This window comes from Lontra canadensis, unplaced genomic scaffold (assembly GCF_010015895.1).
Source record: "Lontra canadensis isolate GAN:19392208 unplaced genomic scaffold, GSC_riverotter_1.0 scaffold26, whole genome shotgun sequence".
In the NCBI taxonomy this organism is placed as follows: domain Eukaryota; kingdom Metazoa; phylum Chordata; class Mammalia; order Carnivora; family Mustelidae; genus Lontra; species Lontra canadensis.
The window spans coordinates 19,254,644-19,282,003 of record NW_022631020.1 but is presented as its reverse complement, the minus strand read 5'-3'; positions in this window follow the sequence as shown (position 1 = coordinate 19,282,003).

Sequence of the window (27,360 nt, the reverse complement as noted above, 5' to 3'; positions counted from 1 at the left end):
TGCCCCGCCCATCTCATCTGCACCCTCAGACTCCCCTCCTCTCCTGAGAAAGGCTAACAATGCCCGCTGCCCTTGTGCATCGGATCCCAAGCCTTCCTGCCTCTTCTTGGGCATTTCTTCAGCTCTTCTTTCCTTTCTTGCACAGTATCCATTTTTCTTTCTTATACTGGATACTTCATCAGATACAACATAGTCTTTTCCTCCCATCTTAAAAAAGGAAAAAGGAAGGAAAGAAGGAAGGAAGGAAGGAAGACCTCTACCCAGTTCCTTCCACATTTTCTACTTCCTTTCTACACTTCTCCCCAGGAGCCATCAGGAGCAGTGTTTTCAACTTAACCCTTTGTGTTGTGACTTGAATCTACACCAGTCACACTTTTACCCTCAGAAGTTCATCGAGGTCCCCAACACCCTCCACAACACTAAAGCTATGGCCAAGTCTCCGGCTTTGCCTCATTGACATTTCTGCAGATTTTGTGAAGGCAGGAACTACCTTTTTCTGATTCCTCCTCACTGGCTTGGAGGACACCTCACACTCCCGGTTTGTCTCCTACTTGCCTGGACACTCCATCCCGATCGTCCTTCCTGGTTCTCCTTCATCTCCCAAATCTCTAAATGTTAAGAGTACTCCAAACTCAGCCCTTAATTCTCTATACTCACTCCTGTGGTAATCTCATCTAGATTTATCATTTGAAATGTCATTTTTATCTTAATGATTTCCAAAGATATCCAATAGCATCTTAAATCTATCATATCTGGAACTAAGCTCTCAATACATACCCCCAAATTAGTTCCTTTCTTGTTAATTGCAACTGAATTCTTCCAGTTGCTCAGGCCAAAACTCTTGGAGTCATCTTTAGATCCTTTTTCCATTTGCCCTACATCAGCTCTGTCAGCCAATTCTGTTGACTCTGCTTACTTTTTGCCTTCATCAGCATCTTCTATTATTATTAAAGGGCTCTAAGCCTCACACAACTACAGAAATTGAAAAGGAACCACGAATGATATCAGGAATGACAAAGAAGGCAGAAGACCCCAAGAAAAGCCACAGTTTTAACCCTCAGAACCCTCTTTTTTCCTGTTCCCCGATGTGTCTCCCCACATCTGCTAATATTATTTCATTTTTGTACCTTTCACCCAGTTTCCACCAGTATTGCATCTTACATATAACTATAGCACAATGTCAAAACCAGGAAATCAACACTAGTGTGCATGGATAGTACCATGTCATTTAACCATATATGATGATTGCCATAAGCACCACTGCAAGCAAGATATAGAGCTATTCCATTGCCACAAAGATCTTCCTTGTGCCACTCTTTTATTATCATATCTACCTCTCTGTACTCCTAACCCCTGCAAATCACTAATCTGTTATCCATCTCTTTCATTTGGTCATTTTGATAAAGTCATATATACAGAGCCATATAACACGTGATCCTTTGAGACTGGCTGCTTTTCATTTGACATAATAGCCATGAAGTCCTCAGAAGTTATTGGGTGCATTGATAATTTGTTCATTTATCATTGCTGAGCAGTATCCTATGCTATCGCTGTTCTGTGGTTGTTTAACCATTTACTTATCAAAGGACATTTTGGTGGTTTCCAGTTTTTCACTATTATATATAACAGTGCTGTAAATAATCCTGTACAGGTTTTTGTGTAGGTAGCCTGGGTGGCTCAGTCAGTTAAGCATCCAACTTTTGATTTTGGCTCAGGTCATGAGCTCAGGGTTGTGAGATCAAGCCCCACATCAGGCTCTGCACTGAGCATGGAGACTGCTTGAGATTCTTTCTCCCTCTCCCTCTGCCCCTCCCACCATCTCACTCTCTTCTTTCCTCTCTAAAAAAAACAAAAAACAAAAAACAAAAAACAAAACACATAAGCATTCATTTCTCTGAGATAACCGCCCAGGAGTGCAATTACTAAGCTACATGGTAAGTGGACGTTTAGGGTTTCATGTTTGGTTGTTTTGTTTCATTTTAGAAACTGCCAAACTACTTTCCAGAGTGACTGTACCATTTTACATTCTGAGATAGTTCCAGAATCCAACCACTTCTCACCACCAGGACAGCACCCAGATCCAAGTCACAGTCCTCCCTCCCCTGGATTATTTGAATAGTGCCTTAACGACCATCTCTCCTTCAATCCAGGGTTTCTCCCACCCCTTCATCTACTTTTAGTCAGCAGCCAGAGTGAGCCTGGTAGGATGAAAATCAGTTTCTTTTACTCCCCTGGGTGAGACTACGCACTAGTTTCCGATGGCACCCTGAGTAAAGTCAAATTCTTTACCATGACAGAATTTCATTTTCCCTCTTCTCTGACTCTATTCCCAGTTATTCGCTGTCACTCACTCTTCTGCAGCTATGACAATGGCGTCCTTGCTCTGTCAGCACGTGACAGGCCCTCTCTTGTCAGCTTCACATTTGTTGTTCCCTTTTCCTAAAAAACCCTTCCACACAGCTCATTCCCATACTCCTTTCAAGTCTTTATTCAAACATTCCTCCCAATTAGGCTTTCCTAGTCATCCTACCTCCCCACCAACCTGCCCTGCTTTGTTTTTCTCCTTGGTGCATTATCACCACTACACATGTGATTTGCGCTGATGGCCATCTCTTACCTTTCATTAGAATGCAAACACCTGGAAGGCAAGGATTTGCTCATTTTACTCCCCACTGAATTCCCAGAGTCTGAAATAATTCCTGGTACATGATAGGTGCTCAATAAATATGTTTTAAGTGAATGGATGAGTGGAGGAATGAACAATCGCTAACTAGAAAAAGATGATTGCCAGCACCCCACATTTGTTCACAATGTTCCTGTGTAGAACACCATTTTAAGCACATTGAAATGGAGGTCAAAGCAAAACACCAAAAGCATTTACAAATGTTCCCAGAAAATAAGAACAAATGCATATTTGTAGATGGCCACATCAATAATGCACTGGGCCACTGGGCCAGAGTCCTTGCATGTCTGCATCTCTAAAACAAAACTCTGGATCTGCCCCCATTCTGAAATGTCCTATCAGAACACACATTTCAGGAGGCCACAAGCTCATTCCCTGAAAACCTAGAGAAGAAAGCCACATACCATTTACAGCTACCCTTTGGTTGTCAATCCGAACACAGAGGCAGACTCCTTCACTCCTGTAATGACTGATTCTCAATATCTGAAAGAATAAAATTTTACCTCATTACCCACTGCATTCCACTTTGAGCCAAAGTTATGCTTGGTAAGAGAGAGAATTTAACCAAAAACAATAGGCAAAGAATTCATAGCATGTGTAAGAAGGTTCAAAGCCAAGAAGGAGAGCTTGCTAATAGGCCAACAGGTACTATTGCATGACACAGACTTGCTAGGAAAAAATATTTTAAGTAGGCTAATTTCTACTTTGCTTACTGATGTCAATTTTTTTTTGAGTGCTTGCTATGAAAATATCCAGTAATGATATAGTACCTATTATGTACCAAAGACTATTCTAAACACTTTACACATATTAACCCAACCAAACCCCCCTCAATACCATGAAGAGGTAGACACTGTCATGGGCCCCAGGTTACAGACAGCTTTAGCAACATGCCCAAAGACACGCAGCCAATGAGTGAGGCCCCGAGCTTCCCGAACCCGAGAGGCCTGGCTCCAGAGTTGTGTTCCACACTTTGCCTCTTCACTTTGTGTTAACATCTGAGCTAAAATATGTCCCCCTCATTATCTTGTTAAATGTTTAAGACCACCCAAGAGCGACTGAAGAGCTAAAGTGAGCAGCCTGCTAAGTGGTAGGGAGGGTTTCCAATTCAGGACGCCCAACTCTTAAAGCCCATCCAAGTGGCCTCTTCTGGCCTCTCCTTCCTCATTTTCTACACTGAACTCTGGAGGGGTGGGGGGGGTCTGTCCATGGGCTGCCCACCTTCATGGACTTCTTCCCAGCCTACAGTACTACATACACACCAACTAGCCTCCCCTTCCTCCTTCCTTCAAATCACCTTTCCCTCAGTCATGTTGGAAAGAAAGTGCATTCGTCTATTACTGAGACTCCCTTTAACAGTCCACTACTTACCTCAAAAGAAGTTTTTATCTATCAGGCTTCAGAGGCCAAGATAAGAATCTCAGAGAGCATTATGGAAATACTTTTGACTGGGGTGGGGGCAGAGGTCCTGTTCTGGTAGACAACAAATCACATCCTTTGAGCGCTTGTTTTTATCTTCAAGCAAAGCTGGCAAAGCGACAGTAAGCCACACTGCCTGTGTGATCTCTGACAAGTCACGTCATCCCTCTCATCTACCTCAGTTTCCCATGCCAGAAAGGAGATTAAAAACATAGCTACTCAGTGGGGGGCATAAGAGGCTTCTTTGAGCTATATACAGAAAGCAGTATTTAGAAAAGTTCTTGGTAAAAAGTGAGTGCTATGTAAATATTTGCTATTATTACCCCTCTTGTTAAATGCCCTGCACACTGTCCCAGCATGGCGGCCTCAAGGAAGGAGGAAGAAAAAGGCGGCTTTCTCCTCTCCTCCATTCCCAAACTCCTCTCATCTAGAAATCTTTCCTGCCACTGGTTTTCAAGAGAGCTTGTTTATGCCTTGTGGAGTGGAGAACTGGGTTGACTTAATATTACTTGCTATTCATATAGTGGTTTTTCTTCCTTAAAAAACCTCTGTGCAACCAACATTACTTTGCATGAGACCAAACAGAGATTCTTTAAAAGGAAGTTTTGAAAGAAATGTTTTGGGCATCGTTTTCAGGAGTGGCCAAGCTGCTTAAAGTCTGTTTACTGTGAGAAATGTGACACAAACTACCCCAAAAAAGAATTTCCACAAGATAAGGAAATGGACTTTGTTCAAATGGAAAAAAAAAAAAAAAAAAAACAACTATTTTACATTTATCAGCATTTGAGGGTAAATTTGCATTATTCTGAATGTTTTGCATGCTGCTTTTTAGGCTTCTTTTAAAAGGAATTTAAGAGAAGGAAAAAGAAAGAGAACAGTGCAATAAAAGAAAGGCCTCCTTTGCTTCTATAACTCCCGCCAAGGAGATTAGCAAAAACAGCCCACTAAGCGGAGTTATCCCCTCTCCCTGCACAATCCACTGATAATCTTCACCTCACCTGATGGAAGCTTCTATGCTTCCTCCTACTTTTGCATGGGATTGTTCATCTTCCTCATTCAGAAGCTATTTCCCACAGCATGAATTTTAAATATCCTCATTTAACTCTTGCCTCACTGTGCTCTGAAAGAAGCTCTGAAACTTATAAATGGGAAACACATCCTGTTCCCCCATTCCCTACCCGAATACATGCTTCCGTGATTATTTAAGGCAGCGACTCCAGCAGTACAAGACCTGTTGCAACTTTCAATCCAACAAAAGGATTTGCTCAGGAAATTATGAAAGAAGCCAGATAAACGGTGAAATAGCTGCATGGTTAGAAATGAAGAGATTTTCCTAAACAAGATATCCTAAGACACTCTGCTTCCCCTGAGCTTGAGGACAAGAGTTCCTGCTCCTTGAGTTTAGGGATGAGTGCCTGGACGACAGGAACTCCCCTCAAATTATCAGCTTGATTAAAAGATCGGCTTTTGGGGGCACCTCGGTGGCTCAGTGGATTGAGCCTCTGCCTTCGGCTCAGGTCATGATCTCAGGGTCCTAGGATCAAGCCCTGCATCGGGCTCTCTGCTCAGTGGGGAGTCTGCTTCCCCCTCTCTCTCTGCCTGCCTCTCTGCCTACTTGTGATCTCTGTCTGTCCAATAAATAAATAAACTCTTTAAAAAAAAAAAAAAGATCGGCTTTTGGACCAACACACTTCCATTCCAGATGTCTGGACTGTATCTGACATAAAAGACACTGAGCTACTAACGGTTGGGGCCCTGTGATTCTGCCCCACAAGTAAGACATGCTCAGCTGATGTCCCCATCGCAGGTGACAAGTCAGTGGGGTCTGATAGGAGCCACCACCTCCTCCCTGGCAATGGCTCTCACACATGCCCTTGACTGTTCCTTCTGTCTGCTCTGAGGAGACTGCCCTGCTTCAGCAAACAGTGCAGCAATTGCTTTGACGTCCTGTTATCACACATCCTGTTCCCAGGCACAGATAAGAAGACCTGTGTCCAAGCAAGCAGAGTGCTGTCGCATTTTCTTCATTAGATTGAGTGATTAAATTGCCTAATTATAGGCGTGTCATGAGCCCGTGGGGGCCAGATCTACACAGCTGGGCAGGGTTTGTGCTGCTGGTTGATTCCAGAGAACACATACGCTGATGTTGAGTTTTGCGTTTTATCCCTGTAGCTCTCCTTGGCTCCACGAGCTCTCTTTGAAGTCAGAGCTCTTTGGGTTAGATCATTAGCATGCTATCGTAATAACGTCAGAGCCATTAACTGGTTCACTTGTCAATTAATGTCACTCAGTTCCATGGCAGACTGTACTCATTCTAGTTAACTCTCCCAGAAATAACTATAGGTTACCAAAAAGACCAACTTAAGAAAAAGTGACTAGATCAGCATAAATCCAGCATCCCAAGACATAAAGCAATTCAAAGGCACCATGGGGGGGTGGGGGTCATTTTTCTTATGTAAGCAGCTGCATTGCATACAGAATTGCTCCTTAAGAATGCCTATTTATGTAAAACAAATATTTATATAAAACTGTAAACCAGCACCTGTACTAAAACTTATATATGTAATTAATACCTACAGTATCAAAAGTTCAGAGTCTAATGTTCACACATGTAACGACATCACCATAACCAAAGCTTTTGTGGATTTTCTCTATGTCTTGAAGCATACAAAGCAATGACACTGGCTCTGCCCCCAGAGTCACTGTGACAACGTTCAGCAATCCACCAGAATTTATTCTATTAATAAACAAGGAATGAACGCTATTTGCCAATATAGATCATTATATCTCACATCAAACAACCAGAAGGGCAGATGTCCTGGCCCCAGTGCATGGCCCACCCTGTCCCAAAGGTGGATATAGCCATATCAAGAAGATGAATTAGTCAAGCTCTCTCTGCCAAAGGCCATGGATTAGTCAAATCATGCAACTAAATTCCCTGATTCTAAGAATCTCTGTAGCTTGTCTGTGCGGGTAAGACGCACCTGATGCTGACACCAGCACTCATCAATTTACTGAATTCAACAAATAGGCATTAACTGTCTAATTCAGGCTTAGGAATACAATATCCTCCTGGAGCTTGAATTTTAGATAGACATTGATCAAAGAATTATATAAATACCTATGAAATCCTGCTTGTGACAAATGCTATGAATGAATGGCATAGACTCCTAAAAGAGCAGAAAATAATCTAAACATATCAGTATTGGTATTATGGTGAGCAGGTAAAAATCAATGTACTATTTAACTTTCAAAATTCTTACATGTTAGTTCATTGAATTTAAATGAAATAAATTTTTTTAATTAAAAATCTCTACATATGGGGCACCTGGGTGGCTCAGTGGGTTAAGATTCTGCTTCGGCTCAGCTCATGATCCCAGGGTCCTGGGATTGAGCCCCGCATCAGGCTCTCTGCTCAGCAGGGAGCCTGCTTCCCCCTCTCTCTGACTCTGCCTGCCTCTCTGCCTACTTGTGACCTCTGTCTGTCAAATTTAAAAAAAAAAAAAATCTTTAAAATTCTCTACATACTTAGATAAAAAATAAGGATCAGTTTACGATAGTGGATGGGCTAAGCTATGTTGTAGAATAAGTAATAAATAAAATCATGGAGACTAAATACATCCCAGGATTATTTCTCAGTAAGGTAAAAGTGCCAGCAAGTGTGGCAGCTCCCCATGGAAGCTCCCTTCAAGAAGGGAATCATCTTAGAATTCCAGAGCATCTCTAGCTGTGGCTTCTAGATCAGATGGCAACAAAAGCCCATAGGGCGAGGGACTGCAGGGTCATGCACTGACTCTTGCATGTTCCATCTTACCCCGAGAATGCTAGTAAATGTGGGGGAACATGGATGTTCAGTAAATATTTCTGCCATGAGTGGGAAGAGCGTGGTTCTTGAATGAGTGATCTAACTTTTTTGAGACCATTTTCTCATGGATCAAACGGAAAAGGTCCTTCAAGCTATCTCACAAAGTTAAGAAGACTTGCGGAGAAGACCTTATTCTCTGCAAAGAGCCAGAGAAAAGACTATTGTTGCTATTTCTACCACAACCACCAATGACAGCAACACCAAAGGAAAGCATACAAACTGAATGGAAGCATGATGGGCCTGGACTAGTTTCTGCCAATGGAACAAGCCACCCTTTTTGGCTGGGCACCTAGGGACTGACAGCACCCTGCAACCATGTCACCTGGGAACATTTAAGGGGGCTGGAAACAGCACTAGAGCAAACCAATACAGACACTGGCCCTTCCCCTACGTCTCAGAAAGCACAATTTGACTTCCAGGACCCTGCACATTTACCTAGTGAGCTAGTCTAATTGTCATAACAGACAATTATAAAAAAAGCTAAATACATCTAGTACTTTCTTATCCTGAATATTACCCTGGGTCAGAGATAAGGTATATCACTTGTTTAACTGCCATCATGAGTCCCTGTCTGACCATTAATGGAGGCCAATGGCCTTGATCTAAATTACAGACCCTTCTTTACCTAACTAAAAACCAAGAAACCTGTAAAGAAGCAATTCCTGGTTCTCGTTAGGGCTCCCAATTGTCTTTGGCAAAATGGAAACTGAGGGGGTGTTTATCTGCTTGAGAAATATTGTATTTACTTAGACTCTCCAAAGCGTCTGTCCTCAGCACCAATATATCTGCTTAATATGCTCCACTTATTGCGTTGGTGATGGATACAAGCATTAGGAGCACAGCATGACAAATGTATATTTGGACCTTGTGAAAATCATGTCAGGTTTTTCATCAAAAGTTTTAGTTGTCTGTCTGCTTGTGCAGCTATTCACAGCCAGAGCCAAAAACAATGTGTGATAATATTAAAGGAATACTAAAATTTTAAAAAAAAAGAATGTTTCTATAAAAACAAGTAGACGTGAAAGAGAATGAAATGAAAGTAATTGATTCTAAGAAAAAAATCTCAGAGTGAGGAGGAGCAAGATGGCAGAGAAGTAGGAGACCTAAATATCATGGTGTCCCAGGAGTTCAGCTAGATAGTTATCACACCATTCTGAACACATACAAACTCAACAGGAGATTGAGTAGAAGAACAGCAGCAATTCTAGGAACAGAAAAGCGAACACTTTCTGGAAGGAAGGATGTGCAGAGAAGTGAATCCAAGGTGATATAAAGGAAGATAGACCGCGGGGAGAGGGGCCAGCTCCCAGCAAGCAGTAGAGCAGCAGAGCACAAAATCGGAACTTTTAGAAGTCTGCTCCATTGAGAGATGCAGCTCCAAAGGCTAAGCAGGGGGTGAAGCCCTTGCAGGGACAGTGTGGTCTCAGGACAGGGTCACATAAAGACTGAGGGTGTCTGAGTGTGGCAGAGCTCCCAAGTATCGGAGCAGGGAAGCCAGCTACAGAGACGGAGCCAAGGAGGGACACTCAGCTCGGGATTACCTTAAACTGTGATCCAAGGCACAGTGAAGGCACTGCTCTTAAAGCAGGGACCCCACAAGTAGCAGATCCAGGGAGACCCCTACTCCTTCCTCCTCCAGGCAGAGGGGTGCACAAGCATGCACAAGCATGGTGCACAATCTGCTGGGTTTGGAGACTCCAAATGGGGCCGTGCGCCAGAGAGAGAAATACTCTGTCACAGGCCAGGTGAGCACAGAGCGGGCCCAGAGATTAGGGAGATGGTAAGAGTTGACTGCTTTTCTCTGAGGGCCCACTGAGGAGTGGGGCCCTGAGCTCTCAGCTCCTCTGGGCCAGAGATTGGGAGGCCGCCATATTCATTCCTGTCCTCCCAAGCTCTACGGAAAGTGTTCAGGAAACAAAAGCTCCCGAGAGCAAAACCGAGCAGATTACTTAGCCTGGCCCCTGGCAAGAGTGCAATTCTGCCTCAGTCAAAGACATTTCAGAATCAATACAACAGGCCCCTCCCCCAGAAGATCAGCAAGAACATCCAGCCAAGACTAGGTCTACTGATCAATGAGAACTGCAGAGCTCTGGAGGTAAGGGAATACAGTACATAGAATTCATCACTTTTTTCCCATGATTCTTTAGTCTCTAAGTTAAATTTTTTTAATTTCATTTTTTCTTATTCTATTTTTTTATTTTTTCTCTTTCCTATTTTATCCTTTTTTAACTATTTTATCTTATTAATACCTTTTTAAAAAATCTTTTTTGATTTTCATTGTTATAGTCAGATTCTATCCCTTTATTATATTTAACCTTATTTTTTGTATACATATAGGTTTTTCTTTATTTAAAAATTTGGGATACAGTTTCTTCCAACAGATCAAAATACACCCTAAATCTAGTGCATGCCTTCATTCTAATCTGCAGCCTGATCACATTCTTTTCTTTTTTTTTCTTTTTTCAAACAACTTCTTATCTTATTAATTCCTTTTTTAGAGCCTTTTTTAATTTCCATCTTTACACTCATATTCCATCCCTTCATCGTGTTTACCCTTATTTGTGTGTGTGTGTGTGTGTGTGTGTGTGTGTCTTTCTTTCTTTAAAATTTGAGAAGCAGTTTCTTCTAACAGACCAAAATACACCCAAAATCAAGTGTGTGGCTCTGTTCTATTCACCAGTCTAATATATATGTTACGTGTGTGTGTGTGTATGTCTTTCTTTCTTTAAAATTTGAGAAGCAGTTTCTTCTAACAGACCAAAATACACCCAAAATCAAGTGTGTGGCTCTGTTCTATTCAACAGTCTAATATATATGTTACGTGTGTGTGTGTGTGTGTATTTTTCCCCCTCCTTTCTTCTCCTCCCATTTCAGGTCTTTTCCAGTTTAATTAGTGTATATTTTTCTGGGGTCATTGCTACACTTTTAGTGTTTTGTTCTCTCATTCATCTATTCTTTATTCTTATCTGGGTAAAATGACAAGGCAGAAAAACTCACCTCAAAAAAAGAACAAGACGCAGTACTGACTGTTAGGGACCTAATCAATATGGGCAATAGTAAGATGTCAGAAGTAGAGTTCAGAATGACCATTAACAAGGTGCTAGGTGGGCTCAAAAAAAGTATGGAAGATAGTAGATAAATCTTTCTGGAGAAATAAAAGAACTAAAATCTAACCAAGTTGAAATAAAAAGAGCTGCTATTAATGAGGTACAATAAAAAAATGGAGGCTCTAAATGCTAGGATAAATGAGGCAGAAGAGAGAATTGGTGATATAGAAGACTAAATGATGGACAATAAAGAGGCTGAGAAAAAAGAAAAACAAACAACTACTGGACTACAAGGGGAGAATTCGAGCAAGAAATGATATCATCAGATGAAACAATATTAGAATACTTGGGATCCCAGAAGAAGAAGAAAGAGAGAAGAGCAAAAAGTATATTGGAGTAAACTATAGCACAGAATTTCCCTAATTTGGCAAAGGGAACAAGCATCAAAACCCAAAATCAATAAAAATGGTTTCACATCCTGTCATCTATTTTAGTAAAACTTACAAGTCTCAGTGACAAAGAGAAAACCCTGAGAGCAGCTCAGGACAAGAGGTCTGTAACATACAACAGTAGAAATATTAGATTGGCAGCAGACCTATCCAGAGAGATCTGGCAGGCCAGAAAGAACTGGCATGATATATTCAGAGCACTAAATGAGAAAAATATGCAGCCAAGAATACTATATCCAGCTAAGCTGTCATTGAAAATAGGAGAGATAAAAAGCTTACAGGACAAACAAAAACTAAAAGAATTTACAAACACCTAACCAGCCCTACAGGAACTATTGAAAGGGGTCCTCTAAGCAAAGAAAGAGCCTAAAAGTAACAGACCAGAAAGGAAGAGAGATAATATATAGTAACAGTCACTGTCACCTTACAGGCAATACAATGGCATTAAATTTATACTCTATCAATAGTTACCCTGAATGTAAATGGGCTAAATTCTCCCAAACAAAAGACACAGGGTATCATAATGGATTTAAAAAAAAAAAACAAGACCCATTGATATGCTGTCTGCAAGAAACTCATTTTAGACCCAAAGACACTTCCAGATTTAAGGTGAGGGGGTGGAAAATAATTTACCCTGCTAATGGACATCAAAATAAAGCTGGGGTGGCAATCCTTATACCAGATAAATTGGATTTTAAACCAAAGATTATAATAAGAGAGGAGGAAGGACACTATATCATATTAAAGGGTCTGTCCTACAAAAAGATGTAACAATTTTAAATATATATGCCCCTAACATGGGAGCAGCCAGTTAAATGAACCAGCTAATAACAAAATCAAAGAAACACATCAACAATAATACAATAATAGTAGGGGTCTTTAACACCCCCATCACTGAAATGGACAGATCATCCAAGCAAAAGATCAATAAGGAAATAAAGGCTTTAAATGACACATTGGACCAGATGGACATCACAGATATATTCAGAACATTCCATACCAAAGCAACAGAATACACATTCTTCTCTAGTGCATAAGAAACATTCTCCAGAATAGATCACATCCTGGGTCACAAATCAGGTCTCTACTGGTACCAAAAGACTGGGATTATTCCCTGCATATTTTTAGACCACAATGCTTTGAAACTAGAACTCAACCACAAGAGAAAAGTTGGAAAGAACTCAAATACATGCAGGCTAAAAGGCATCCTACTAAAGAATGAATGGGTCAATCAGTAAATTAAAGAAGAATTTAAAAAATTCATGGAAAAGGTGAAAATGAAAGCATAGCTGTTCAAGATCTTTGGGACACAGCAAAGGCGGTCCTGAGATGAAAGTATATAGCAATACAAGCTTTCCTCAAGAAACAAGAAAGGTCTCAAATACACAACCTAACCCTACACCTAAAGGAGCTGGAGAAAGAACAGCAAAGGAAACCTAAACCCAGCCAGAGAAGAGAAATAATAAAGATCAGAGCAGAAATCAATGAAATAGAAACCAAAAGAACAGGAGAACAAATCAAGGAAACTAGGAGCTGGTTCTTTGAAAGAATTAATAAGATCGATAAGCCCCTGGACAGACTTATCAAAAAGAAAACAGAAAGGAACCAAATAAATAAAATCATGAATGAAAGAGGAGAGATCAAAACCAACACCAAAGAAGTACAAACAATTAAAAGAACATATTATGGCAACTATACACCAGCAAATTTGACAATCTGGAAGAAATGGATGAGTTCCTAGAGACGTATCAACTACCAAAACTGTACCAGGAGGAAATAGAAAACCTGAACAGACCCATAACCAGTAAGGAGATTGAAGCAGTCATCAAAAATCTCCCAAAAACCAAAAGTCTGGGGCCAGATGGCTTCCCACGGGAATTCTATCAAACATTTATAAAAGAACTAATACCTAGTCTATTAAAATATAGAAATGGAAGGAAAACTTCCAAACACACTTTATGAGGCCAGCATTACCTTGATCCCCAAACCAAAGATCCCATTAAAAAGAAGAATTACAGACCAATAGCCTTGATGAACACAGATGCAAAAATTATCACCAAAATACTAGCCAATAGGATCCAACAGTACATTAAAAGGATTATTCGCCACGACCAAGTGGGATTTATTCCAGGGCTGCAAGGTTGGTTCCAACATCCGCAAATCAACCAATGTGATACAATACATTAATAAAAGAAAGAACAAGAACCATATGATACTCTCAATAGATGTTGAAAAGCATTTGACAAAGTACAACATCTTTTCTTGATCAAAACTCTTCACAGTGTAGGGATAGAGGGTATATACCTCAATATCATAAAAGCCATCTATGAAAAACCCACAGCAAATATCATCCTTAATGGGGAAAAACTGAGAGCTTTTCCCTAAGGTCAGGAACACAACAGGGCTCTCCACTATCACCACTGTTACTCAACATAGTACTAGAAGTCCTAGTCTCAGCAATCAGACAACAAAAAGAAATAAATGGCATCTGAATCAGCAATGAAGAAGTCAAACTCTCACTCTTTGCAGATAATATGATACTTTATGTGGAAAACCCAAAAGACCCCATTCCAAAACTGCTTGAACTCACACAGGAATTCAGTAAAGTTTCAGGATATAAAATCAATGCACAGAAATCAGTTGCATTTCTATACACTAACAGCAAGACAGAAAAAAGAAATTAAGGAGGTTATCCTATTTAGAATCACACCCAAAACCGTAAGATACCAAGGAATAAACCTAGCCAAAGAGGCAAAGAATCTGTAGTCAGAAAACCATAAAGTACTCATGAAAGAAATTGAGGAAGACACAAAGAAATGGAAAAATGTTCCATGCTCATTGATTGAAAGAATATTGTGAAAATGTCTACAGTACCTAAAGCAATCTACACATTTAATGCAATCCCTATTAAAGAAATGGAACAAATAATCCTAAAATTTATGTGGAACCAGAAAAGACCCTGAATAGTCAGAGGAATGTTGAAAAAGAAAAACAAAGTTGGCAGCATCACAATTCCATTCTTCAAGCTCTATTACAAAGCTGTAATCATCAACACAGTATAGTACTGGTACAAAAACAGACACATAGATCAATGGAACAGAATAGAGAGACCAGAAATGGACCCTCAACTCTTATGGTCAACTAAACTTCAACAAAGCAGGAAAGAAGGTCCAGTGGAAAAAAGACCATCTCTTCAACAAATGGTGCTGGGAAAATTGGACAGCCACATGCAGAAAAATGAAACTGGACCATCTCCTTACACCACACACAAAAATAGACTCAAAATGGATGAAAGACCTCAATGTGAGAAAGGAATCCATCAAAATCCTTGAAGAGAACACCGGCAACAACCTCTTTTACCTCAGCCGCAGCAATGTCTTCCTAGAAACATCACCAAAGGCAAAGGAAGCAAGGGCAAAAATGAATTATTGGGACTTCATCAAGATCAAAAGCTTTTGCACAGCAAAGGAAACAGTCAACAAAACCAAAAGGCAACCAAAAGAACGGGAGAAGATATTTGCAAATGACATATCAGATAAAGGGCTAATATCCAAAATCTATAAAGAATTTATCAAACTCAACACCCAAAGAACAAATAATCCAATCAAGAAATGGGCAGAAGACATGAACAGACATTTCTGCAAAGAAGACATCCAAATGGCCAACAGATACATGAAAAAGTGCTCAACATCACTCACCATCAGGGAAATACAAATCAAAACCACAGTGAGATATAATCTCACACCAGTCAGAATGGCTGAAATTAGTAAGTCAGGAAATGACAGATGTTGGCAAGTGTAGGGGAACCCTCCTACACTGTTGATGGGAATGCAAGCTAGTATAGCCACTCTGGAAAACAGTATAGATGTTCCTCAAAAAGTTGAAAATAGAGCTACCCTATGTTCCAGCAACCGCACAACCAGCTGGTGTGTTCATGCACTGCTGTGTAACTTGAGTGTGTGCATGGCTGTGGTTGTGCCACAGTGTATGTGTATGGTGTGGCATGTGTGTGACTGTGAATGTGTGATTCTATGGGACTGCATGCATTGAGTGTGGGGGGTGTGATTTTGGATATGTGTGCATCTTCACAAGTCTGTGTGAGTGTATGTGTGAGTATCCTGTAAGTGGGGATGTGAGGATGTATGAAATTGTGTATGAGTGAATACATGAGTGTGGGTGTGTACATATGCGTGCATGCAGGCACGTGTGAGAATATGTAGGAGGTTGTCGCCCAGAGCAGAACACTTCTAATAAACCCAAGGAGTGAGGCATTTCCATGGCCTGGACAAAGAGTACAGGTAGCTAAGGGGTAATTAGCATAGCAACTTCCTTCTTCTGAGATCCCTCAGACCGGCACCACATTCACTATAAAAGTAATTTCCTGAGTAGTCCCATAGAGGATGAGACCTGCCTTCCTGTCTATCTGTTCACTGCTCTTTTTATCCTTCCTAGCCCAAGCAGGCAAAATAACTCCAGGAGTATCCGTCATGAGCTCCTGACCAGCTCTCTCTTCTAGGAACCCTGCTACATCTGTATGAGTGAGCAAGGGGCCAACCTCCACCATCCAGGCCCACAATGTCTTCCAACCCTTGACATGTTCATTCAAGAGACCTTCCCTACCCAACCTCCCCTGACTCCAAACTCTCCCTCAGCTCTCAAGAATAACGTTTACATTTTGAATGACATATCGAGGGGAATCAACTGTACAAAGAGATGAAATCACATGACTAACTACACAGGGTGATTTTAATAAGTATAATAGTTAAGTTTTATTGAGTACCTACTATGTATGTGCCAGCCACTCTACTAAGTCCTTTATCCACATCTCAATCGTCACCACATTCCTTTGACATGGCTATAGTCAGGACTTTTATTTTAAAGGTAGGAGAGTGAAATCCAGACAGTTTAAGTAACTTGTCCAAAGTCTACTCTCTCTTTCTTTGTTCTCTATTATTCATATCAGTAAATTCTACTGATGTGTCCTCAAATTCACTGATTTTAGCCTGTCTTCTCTAGTCTACTACTGAGTCCATCCAATGAGTTTTTACCTTGGCTATTATATTTTTCAGTTCTGTAATTTCCATTTGGTTCCCTTTTTATAACTTTTGGGTTTTTGCCCAGATTTTCTAACTTTTCATTTGTTTCAAGAAAATTCGTTTGTTGTGAAGCATTTTTACAGGGCTGCTATAAGTTGTGTGATCATATTAAAATGTGATTCATCTTGGTGTTGGCATCTGTTGATTGTCTTTTCTCATTCATGTTTTGATCTTTCCGGTTATCGGTATGACATGTGACTTTCTATTGTATGCTGGGCATTTTGGATAGTTTATGATGAGACTTCATATCCTAGATTACCTTCTGTTTCTAACAAGCAGGCTCCCCAGAGAGATGTAGTACAAGGTGGGATGCGTGTGTATGTTCGAATGCCCTGTGGGCCTGCCTACGCCATCAGAGCAAGAGAAAAGCACCAACACACACTGCCTCCTTGAAGACAGAGGCATTCCTATTCAGCTCTCCTTCTGCCTGATTGACACCTTCTTATTGAAAGTGGGGCACCAACTCCTACACCCTGAGCTCAGCTGCCATCAGGGGAGGGGCAGGAGGGAAGTGGAGTGCCAGCAAACCCTGCCTCCCAACATCCAATCCTGTCTTGTTTTTACTGGAATGAGTGGAGGCTTAGCTCCCCAGTGGGGAAAGTGGAGTGCTGATGGCCCCAGGGTGCACTGCCTCTGTCCCATTGCTGTTGAAGAGGAAGACTCAGGTCAGTACTGGGTCCTACTGACCCTCTCCTGACATATTTGCACTGCCTGGTTCCTCTGGGCAGGACATGGGAGATCAGCAGCCCACTTGGTCCCGCCAGCACCAGCCAGTGGGAGAATCGAGGCACAGCCTACTTCCTCAACACACAGGACAGACAGAAGGTTAGGTTCCTGCTCAGTCCTGCTGATGCCTTCCTGTGGGGTTATGGGAGAATGCTGCCTGCTTTCACGCAGCAAGGGGGTAGAAGATAGAGCGGTCATTCCGCCACTGGTATTTGATGCTTGGCTACAGTAGGGTAGATGTTTTCAAAATGCTTCCTGGTCCTTCACCTAGGGGAAACAGAGTCTTCTTGGAGCTTTTCATGCCTGTGCCTCTAGATGGTTCTGGTTTGGAGGCTTCTGAGGCGTCTATACAAAGTATAGAGATGGCTGGTATCCCAGAAAACCATTCCTCAAGTCCTGTGGCCTCAGGAGGCCCTTCTTCATTTACCTTTTAGGGGCTCCCTAGGCTTGTTCATTGTATTATGTCCAGAGACGTTTCATTATAAGGGAGGGGATAGGGAGGGGGAGAAACCTTATAGAAATGAGGCTACCCCTTCTTGGTGGAACTGGAATGTTCCAGGGTATTATAAACTCTAAATGGTGAGGCCAGAATTTGAACCATGAAATCTAGTCATAGAATTATTATTTTAATTGTCATGCTAACACTAGTCATAATAGAAATTATATGTGTATTAGTTTGCTAGGGCTATCATAACAAAATACCAGAGATTGGGTGGCTTAAGCAACAGGAGTTTATTTGCTCTCAATTCTGAAGCCTGGAAGTCTGAGATCACAGTGTCAGCAAGGGAGGTGTCTTCTGAGGTCTCTCTTCTTGCCTTGCAGATGGGTGCCTTCCTGCGTCTTCACATGGTCTTGCCTCTGTGTGTGTCTGTGTCCATTCTCTTTTTTTAAAACTAGTCATACTTGATTAAGGCCCACAACAAGAACCTTATTTAAACTTAATAACCTCTTTAAGACCCTCTCTCCAAATACAGTCACACACTGAGGCACTGAGGATTAGGACTCCCAACACATGAATTGGGGTCGGTGGGGACTCAATTTAGCCCAGAACAATATGCCATAGTGTATAAAGCAGTATATTACATAAAGGTAAGATATTATAAATGTATATTATATGTGAGAAAAGTAGTCTAAACATATAGTTGTTTCTTGGCCTCTGGTGACTTCACCAATTTGTACATTAACCGTAATTCAAACTCACTTGTCTGGCCCTTCTCCTTAGTATTATGGCAGGTATGGATTATAGCTGATTGAAGGAGTGCAAAGGAAGAAGCTATTGCTCTGAGACACTCTGGTTGAGAAACAGGAAATCCATTGGCTCAACGTGCCCTTTTCCTGAAAAGAATATATCTTTCACATTCATCACAGGCAAATCTACATACAACCAGGCCAGTCCGCCCACCACCAATGTGGAGCTCAATGGTGCCTCTGGCCTTTCAGTGCAGTCCTTGTCTGGAAAGCCTTCTCTCTCTTCCACCATTCCAGATCAACATCCACATCCAGATCCTTCCAGGCCAGATTCAAACCTTTCCTTCCATCTAAGCCATTTCTGATTTCTTCTCACTTCTTCAACAGCACATGGTAGCACTGAAGAAATTCCTATGAAGTGACTGACATATTCCCTTATTTCTCTCTTTACAGAGAGTAAACCTCTCAGGACTGAAAGTTATTTTTTTCATCTACATCACTTATGATTTAGATTATGTTGAAACTTGTGGACACTTAGGATTCCATCAATCCAATGCTCCCATCTACACACTGTCCTTCTTACTTTGTCCCAGGCTAATGCCTGAGCCACCCTGTTGATAGAAAGACATCTCACCACGGACCTATTCAATGGAGCAAGCCTGACTGTAATCTAAACAAGGCTAATGAGATCCTTCTGTAGGATTTTTAGACCTGGTGCCCAGAGATTTGTTCAAATAGAGGAAGCAGCAGCTGAACAGAAACAAGTAGAATCAAGGACTGGAGGGAATGTTTGGGTGGTTGTTAATTCTCTGCTTCTAGTTAATTCCAGAATCTTGACTGAATTCCTGTCCCTGGGTTTAGCAAGACCCCCTCGGTATTTAATAAATTTCCCTTTTAGTTCAGCGACTTTAAGTAAACTTTCTACCAATTTCATCCAAGGAAGCAATCTTTATGATCCACTCTCTATGAGGTTGATGCATCATACCTGCCCCTCACTGTCTACTTTCCTGAGCCCTCTTAGCCTTTTAGCCAAGAAAGAATATTATAGTAAAGGAGGCGATGGCTATTAACTAGTCCAGTCAGCATTTACTGAGTACTCTGTGATGCTGGGTGCTAGAGAGCAGACCCTCGCCCCCTGGAATGCCCTCTAACTATCCTCCATACTCCCAAGAAGTTGGCATTCCACCACTGGCTAAGCTCACTTCAACTCTGACCTCCCCCAGAATCTCCCTTTGTTTCAGGAACGAACACCCCCAATATCCCTGGAGCCACATTTCTCACATTTCTTGGTTTCAGGATTAACATTTATTAATTAAAAAAGAAAGATGCAAAGTTATATAGATTGTAACACATTCTCTCAGGTGTGGGAAAACGGAAAGAGGACTAAACCCTCTTCCCATCTCCTTGCAAGGAATTCATACTCTCAAACTTCACAGAACAGACTATCTCCTTAATATCTGACTTTCAGAGAACAAATCATTGAAACAAACATCAGGTCACTAAAGCTTTGACTATTTTTAAGAGTCTGCACATTTATATACATCCTTAAACTATGGATTTCATGAAGCAATGAGCACATTTTAAATATCTAAAATAAATGAGTTAATTATTTGCTCTGAGACCAACACAAGGATTTTGCATGGCTACCAACCTGCTTTTCACAGATAACATTGTAGCTGGTGTCCCAAGCCATGCTGTCGCCATAAAGAAACACTCCTGCTTACTTTGCGCTAAATCTACAAAGCACACGTATTTTTGCCTGCCAAGCATTCGAGCCTCCCCCCTACCCCGTGTCAGAATTATGAATTCTGTGGTACCAATGGTATTCTACCACACAAAACAAACGGTTAGTAGTGGCAAACAATTAGCAAGGGACTACTGCAGGTCCCATAGAAAAACTAGAACAATAAAAAAGTCAAAAACCGGTCTCTTGGACACTCCCTGGGTCTCTCCCCGTGGACCAATTAACCAACACATTCAGATGTTGGCAGTCCTTCTTATTTTCAGAACCACGGGCCCAATTACGGGGCTCCAAACAGCTACATTTTATAGCTGAAATGATTTAGAGCCAATGTTTTCATTGCACAGTACGTGTTCCTCTTTGTTAAAACAAAAGTTCCCAGAGCAGGCCCCAACTGAGGCGGGGAAGGGGAGGCAGGAAGGCAGAAAGATCCCAAATGCAAAAAGCCAAATGCAAATTAGAGAAAAAACAGCAGTCTTTGGACTTCAGCCCTTGTTCTTTGGGATTTAATGCCAAATGGGTATTTAAAGACACCCTGAAATATCACCAATTTAGAATTTATTTAGAATGTATTTCTTGCCTTTGTTGAAATGCTGCCATAGGGCTTGTTGAACAATAAGCCTAATTCGATTACCAGAGGGCAAAAAACTAGCTGTCCATCTAGTTTGCTTTGTTAATGACTAAGTCAGGTAGACGATCAGAGACCCTATTCATTGTTTAATGCTCAACCATTAAAAATATTGGAGTGAAGGGTGGGAAATAGGCTTCAATTTTTTTTTTCCTCAAGCAGGCGCTAAGCCCAGCATGGAGCCCAACTGGGGCTTGAACCCACAACCCTGAGACCAAGACGAGGACCCTTAGCTGACTGAGCCACCCAAGTGCCCTAGTGTTTAGATTTTAATACGGATGAAGATGGAGCCTCAAACCTGTGTCAAGCCATCCACTGAAGAGGAGAGCTGACTCACTCTCACAGGGTTAGCCCATGGGGTTTAAGTAAAGAAGACATCTACCTTCTGACTGGATTGCATAAAATCATTCTTCCCTGACCAGCATCTTATAAATGAATTTTCTGTGCACAGTTCCACCTTGGGTAATTAAGAAATGACATATGATGAAAAGGGAATCTAACTCCAAGAGTGGTACAGATTTAATGGCTATAAAACTTTTTTTTATAAGATTTTATCCACTTATCAGAGAGAAAGCACGCACGCACACAACCAGGCAGAGTGGCAGGCAGAGGCGGAGAGAGAAGCAGGCTCCCCGCTGACCAAGGAGCTAGATGTGGGACTCGATCCCAGGACCCTGGGATCATGACCCGAGCTGAAGACAGCAGCTTAACCTACTGAGCCACCCAGGCGTCCTTTTTTTTTTTTTTTTTTTTTTTTTTTTTAACTGCTGTAAAACTTTTGTACTCAGTGGTTTTCTGTGAGGGGAGAGAGGAATATTGCCCACCAGAGATCATTCAACAATGTCCAGAGACACTGTTGGTTGTCACAGCTAGGGTGAAGGGCACCACCGGCATCTAGTGGAAAGAGGCCAGAGATTTGGTTAAACATCCTACAAAGCACAGGACAGCCCAGCACAGTCCAGAATTATCCAGTCCATAATGTCACTAGCACAAAGGTTGAGAAACACCATTTTACACTTCCACACAAATTAACCACCAGATACTTTCAAACGTTAAGCTAAAAGCAGGTTTCCATAAGATTTTATCTCATCTGAACAAGGTGCCTAGGGTGAGAAGGAAAGGGCAGGAGGTGCTCAGAGGGCAAGCAGAAAACTACAAAGGGCAGTTACTGAACACAAAACTTCCCTCCATTTCACTTGAGCTTAAAAACTAATTACCTACTGGAAACTTGGTCATAATCAGCCTTGTTACCTCGTCCCTCATCAAGAGATAAGTCGGCTTCAAGCCTTTTTGCACAAGTGTTCAAATTCCACTAACTTCTTCTTTACATGAGGAAACAAATTTCCCTTCATCCTCACTCACTTGGGGCTTCTTTCTGGACGTTTACATCCTAGCATTTAGCTTTTGATATTCAAGACAGAAAATAGGTCTTGTTTATAACAACCTTTGAGTATTATATTTCAAAGTTTCACATTAGGCACCCAAAATTCTATATATTTTCTCTAGGAAACAGCACCGGGAAAGAGATATCAGCCAACTTCAAGAATTCTCATCACATCACAGGTACCGGCTCCCTCAGTTCTTCAAAAATATTGATACACATCTCAATCTATCAGATCAGCATTCCCCATCTGGTTTCCTCAGAAGAGTAGTCTCTCATGTGTTGCCCTCAGAGTCACGCATTCAAATAAGATAATGATATTATACTAGAAACAAGAAACTTGTGTGTGGACTCTGATCCTGGCACTCTGCCAAATGTTCTACATAATGTTATATTATTTACCATCCACAATAAGCCCTATGAGCTGAAACTCATTATTCCAACTGCTAAAATGGAGCTGGAAGATTCCCATCAGGGGAGCCTGGGTGGCTCAGTCGTTGAGGGTCCAACTCATGATTTCGGGTCAGGTCATGAGATAGAGCCCCATATCAGGCTCTGTGCCCAGCAGGGAGTCAACTTGAGATTCCCTCTCTCCTTTTCCCTCTGCCCGCCCCCTCTCTCTCTCTCTCTCTCTCTCAAAAATAAATAAATAAAATCTTTAAAAAAAAAAAAAAAAAAGATTCCCATTGTATAGAGAAGTAACTTGCCCAGGTTTCATGGCTAACAGTGTGCCTGGGATTTCAGTCCAAGTCTGTGCTCAAAGTCGGTGTTCGTAATTACTACATCCTACTAGTGCATTAAACAGAGTTAAAGAAGAATTCTTTACTGCAGAATTTCTCAGGCCCTTAAATAGGTCATCTCTAAACATGAGCTCTAGGGGAGCCTGGGTGGCTCAGTTGTTAAGCGTCTGCTTTTGACTCAGGTCATGATCCCAGGGTCCTGTGATCGAACCCCATATTGGGCTCCCTGCTCAGTGGGAAGCCTGCTTCTCCCTCTCACACACCCCTTGTTTGTGTTCCCTCTACCGCTGTCTCTCTCTCTCTGTCAAATAAATAAATACATAAATCTTTTAAAAAATAAATAAATAAATAATAAAAATATAAAAACGAGCTCTAAATGTGTTTCCCAGCCTGATTTGTCCCATGCCACCTTTTTCACCACGAAGCATCTAGCATGACCAATTCCCCACAGAACCTGTTGAGAACTACGCCGTGTTCTCTACCCAGAAGAGCCTGGTCAGAAAAAAATCTGAAGGGAAGCTCACACCAGTTAGTTGTGCACTAAGTGACCTGAGCCAGTGACCACAGGACCACCACTGAAAAGCTCTGTGAAGCAGTACAAGTGTCACGGGGCTGATGAGAGAAGATCATTTCCCAAAAGCAGAGGCCAAAGGGAGTCGGGTTTTTTGTAGAGTCTCCTTTAGAATTCAAAGCAAGCACCGTTTTCTCCCTGAGAGCCTCCTGTTGAGGTCTTTACCAACGAACAGCTGGAGAGCATTAAAAGCTGTGGGAATATTTTCTTACCTTCTAGAACAAAAGACGTTAAACTGCCAAGGGAGGTTTGGTGACTTATGAAGTGTCCAGCATCACGAGCAGTATGGTCGGCTGCAAGAGCGGTTCATAAAGGCCAAAAATGAAGTGTTCTATTGAATGAATTTCCACATTTTCATAATATCGTTAGCTTGTTATGCTTTTCAAAACTTTCCACTGTGTTCCTCACTTTTATAGTGGAAGGGGAACAAGGGAAAGTCAGGTAAAGAGCATTATAGCCCATAAGTCACATACACTTTAGGGAAGCCAAGAGGAGAGACAGTCAGCAAAATAAAACCAGATGTGAATTTGATATGATTATACCAGCCCTTCCAATGGGACAAACACCCTCTCAAATTCACATTTTTTTTTTCTTGGAATCTGTTGCATCACGGAATTCTTTCAAATAAGTGAAACACTGAGCATCTCTTGCCCAAAAAGAATTACATGAAACCCACACAGGGCTTTTGAGAATTCATTTGCATTTGAATGATGCAAATTATAATTTAGTATAATAAAGTCTGGAACTGTGAGGGAGAAATTATATGAACAACTCCACTCCCAGTCAAGTCTACTCCTAGTCCTCATCCCAACCTTTGGCCAGCATGTCCCATCAGAGATGTTTTTCTGCAAAATAAGTCATATCCTTCCTAACGCGGCCATACCTGCCTGTCGCTGATAGGATCAAATGTGGTATACGCATGTAGCTATTTCCACCTGATAATATATTCTTAAAGGTTCCCCATGAACAATGGACGTTTCTGTCTGAGTCTTCTTTGGTACAATAGCTAAGGCATGATGGTGCCATAATTAAGAGTCAACCTCTTGAAGATACATTCAGGTTTTGATGTGGAATTAGCATAGGAACAAGTCTGTATTATAAAAGATCGTATCTTTGCTGGAAAAAGAAAACAATATTCACCAATTATACATTATTAGAGTACAAACAACTATAAAAATACCTCATTTTCAAACATAAATAGGATAATAATGCAAGAAAAATTGATCTTTCCTTGGAATGGTTAACCCATGTAATTTCTAAGCCTGAATATTACAATGTGGGGAAAGGAGACTAAGGCATCACTGCGCATGTCTGTTGCATCTTCTCAGTATGATACTGCCCCCTTAAAGCTGAGCTTAAACTTTTCAAAAATAATTTCATAAAAAGTATGAATTTATAGTCTCTTTATCAACTCTCAGGCTTCAGAGAATCTTAGATGTCACCTAGCGTCCCCATCCAGCCCCTTCCAGTCAGGACTGACATCTTAGCTGGAGTGCCTCTAACAGAGAGGCAGCTGAGGTAATTACCTCCTGTGTTGTGTGTTTCTACTCTGAAAATACTTCCATAAACAAAAGCAGAATTGACCTCTACAAAGTTCCTTGGGAACAACACAAACTGAATCTAGTCCTTCTTTTAAAAGACTGAAAGGAGGACACCTGGGTGGCTCAGTTGGTTATGCATCTGGCTTCAGCTCAGGTCATGATCCCAGGGTCCTGGAATTGAGCCCTGTATGGGGCTCCCTGCTTGGTGGGGAGCCTGCTTCTCCTCCTGCCTACCCCACCACTACCCACTCCCATTCATGCTCTCTCAAATAAATACAATCTTTAAAAAATAAAAATGATAATAAATTAAAAGACTAAAAGGCATACTATTCCACCCTCGAAAGGATCCACTCTCCCTAGAGCCAAAGTTGACCCATTCACTCAACCATGCCTCATGTGATAGGCGTGGAGACTAAACCTCCTTGTGGCCCTTCTTTGACACTGTCATCTCCCAACCTCCTCCTCCTGGACCCAACCTTTTGTGTTTGAGTTTTCTCTTTTTCCTTCCTTCCCTTCCTTCTCTTCCTACACCGCACACTCACGCCTATCTTGTAGATGAACACTACCCATGCTGAAACTTCAGTGCAGGTTTCTCTTTCAAGCTCAAGTCCTAGCCGAACCACACGCGTGCATCAGAGGCATCTCAATCTCAAAGAGCCAGAGTGACCTCTTGCCACCAAATCCCCGAGCTCAGTGAATGGAATCTACCATCATCCAAGGGAGGCACTTTTGAGCCATAAGAAAATCCTCTTTCCCCTCTCAATACACCCTTCCAATAAATCCATTGCCTAGAACATCCTTGAATTCTGTTCCCTCTTATCCATCCTCCTCCTGCCACCTTCACTCAGGTCATTGCTGTTCCTCACCCATTTCCCTCGCTAGGGCCTGAGCGATCCTCCCCAAACACAAGCACATCACCTTATTTTAATCACAAGGAAAGAAACTATATCTAACTAAACCCCCTTTCACATCATGTAAAAGTACACTTACTGGCCATACTCTGTAGACAAGAGATATGCACATAAATGGTATTCTTTCTTTAATCGAAGCATGGTTGACATACAATGTTATATTAGTTTCAGGTGTACGACATAGTAATTTGACATTTATATACAATACAAAATGATCACCTCGATAAGTCTAGTTACCATCTGTCACCATGCAAAATTATTACTTTAGGGACTATATTCCTTATGCTGTACTTTACATCTCTATGACTTACGTATTTCATTAACGGGAAGTCTGTACCTCTTAATTCCCTCCATCTATTCATTCATCCATCCCCTACTCCCCTCCCCTCTGGCAGTCACCAGTTTGTTCTCTGTCTTTGGGAGTCTGTTTCAGTTGTGTTTAGTTTGTTTGCTTGTTTTGTTTTTCAGATTCCACCTATAAACATCACACAATGTTTGTCTTTCTCCGACTTATTTCACTTAGCGTTAATAGCCTCCATGTCCATCAATGCTGTCACCAAACTGTATTCTTTTCAAGAAGAGGTTTGAGCTAAACAAGAGAAACAGTTGTCAGAGAGCAAGGGCTGCCGCTTTACAAAACATCCCCACACAGCTCATCAGTTCTAAGCTGTTGGTTGACAATAAACATATGGGAGGAAACAACAATATAAGACAGATTTAAGAGCCCCATAAAAAATACCTGTGATTTCAGTAAGACATTTTCCAGACCCCTCATACCTGGGTAAAATCAAAGACCCCATTCTGCGATGCCTTTCTGTTTTTAAGAAGGAAGTTAATCTTCCATCTGCCCCATCATTAATAACTCCGTGGTACTTTTATGCCTGTCTACCCACACAGATTACCGGGGGGATCTGACAGAGTTCCCCAGGAGGGATAAATGCACTGGGCTGAAAAGTTTGAAAGGACTGTGATTCGGCAACAGAAACAGAAAACTGCATTACACTTTTTTCATGAGGCAGGTTAACTTCTATAGCGTATGAATTCTCTCTTTCACAAACAGCATCCCATGAGAGATGAAAGCAGATTCTTTCAGTCCTCAGTCACTTTTATGAACAAAGCAGAGTTGATTTAATTATACATTCTTAGGCTCCTAAAATCGGCTCTGCCATTCTTTGCCCTTACAGTTTTCAATAAATGCACACTATGAGTCACAACTTTGTAGCTTCTTGACAATTCCCCAACAAAATATTTTAGATTCATTCACTTGTCTAAGTCTATTTAGAAAAAATATTTAAAGGGTGATGATGGACTGGATCTAGCCACGTTTCAGATGAGCGGGATGTCCTAAATTTTCAAATTTACTTATTTCTTTTT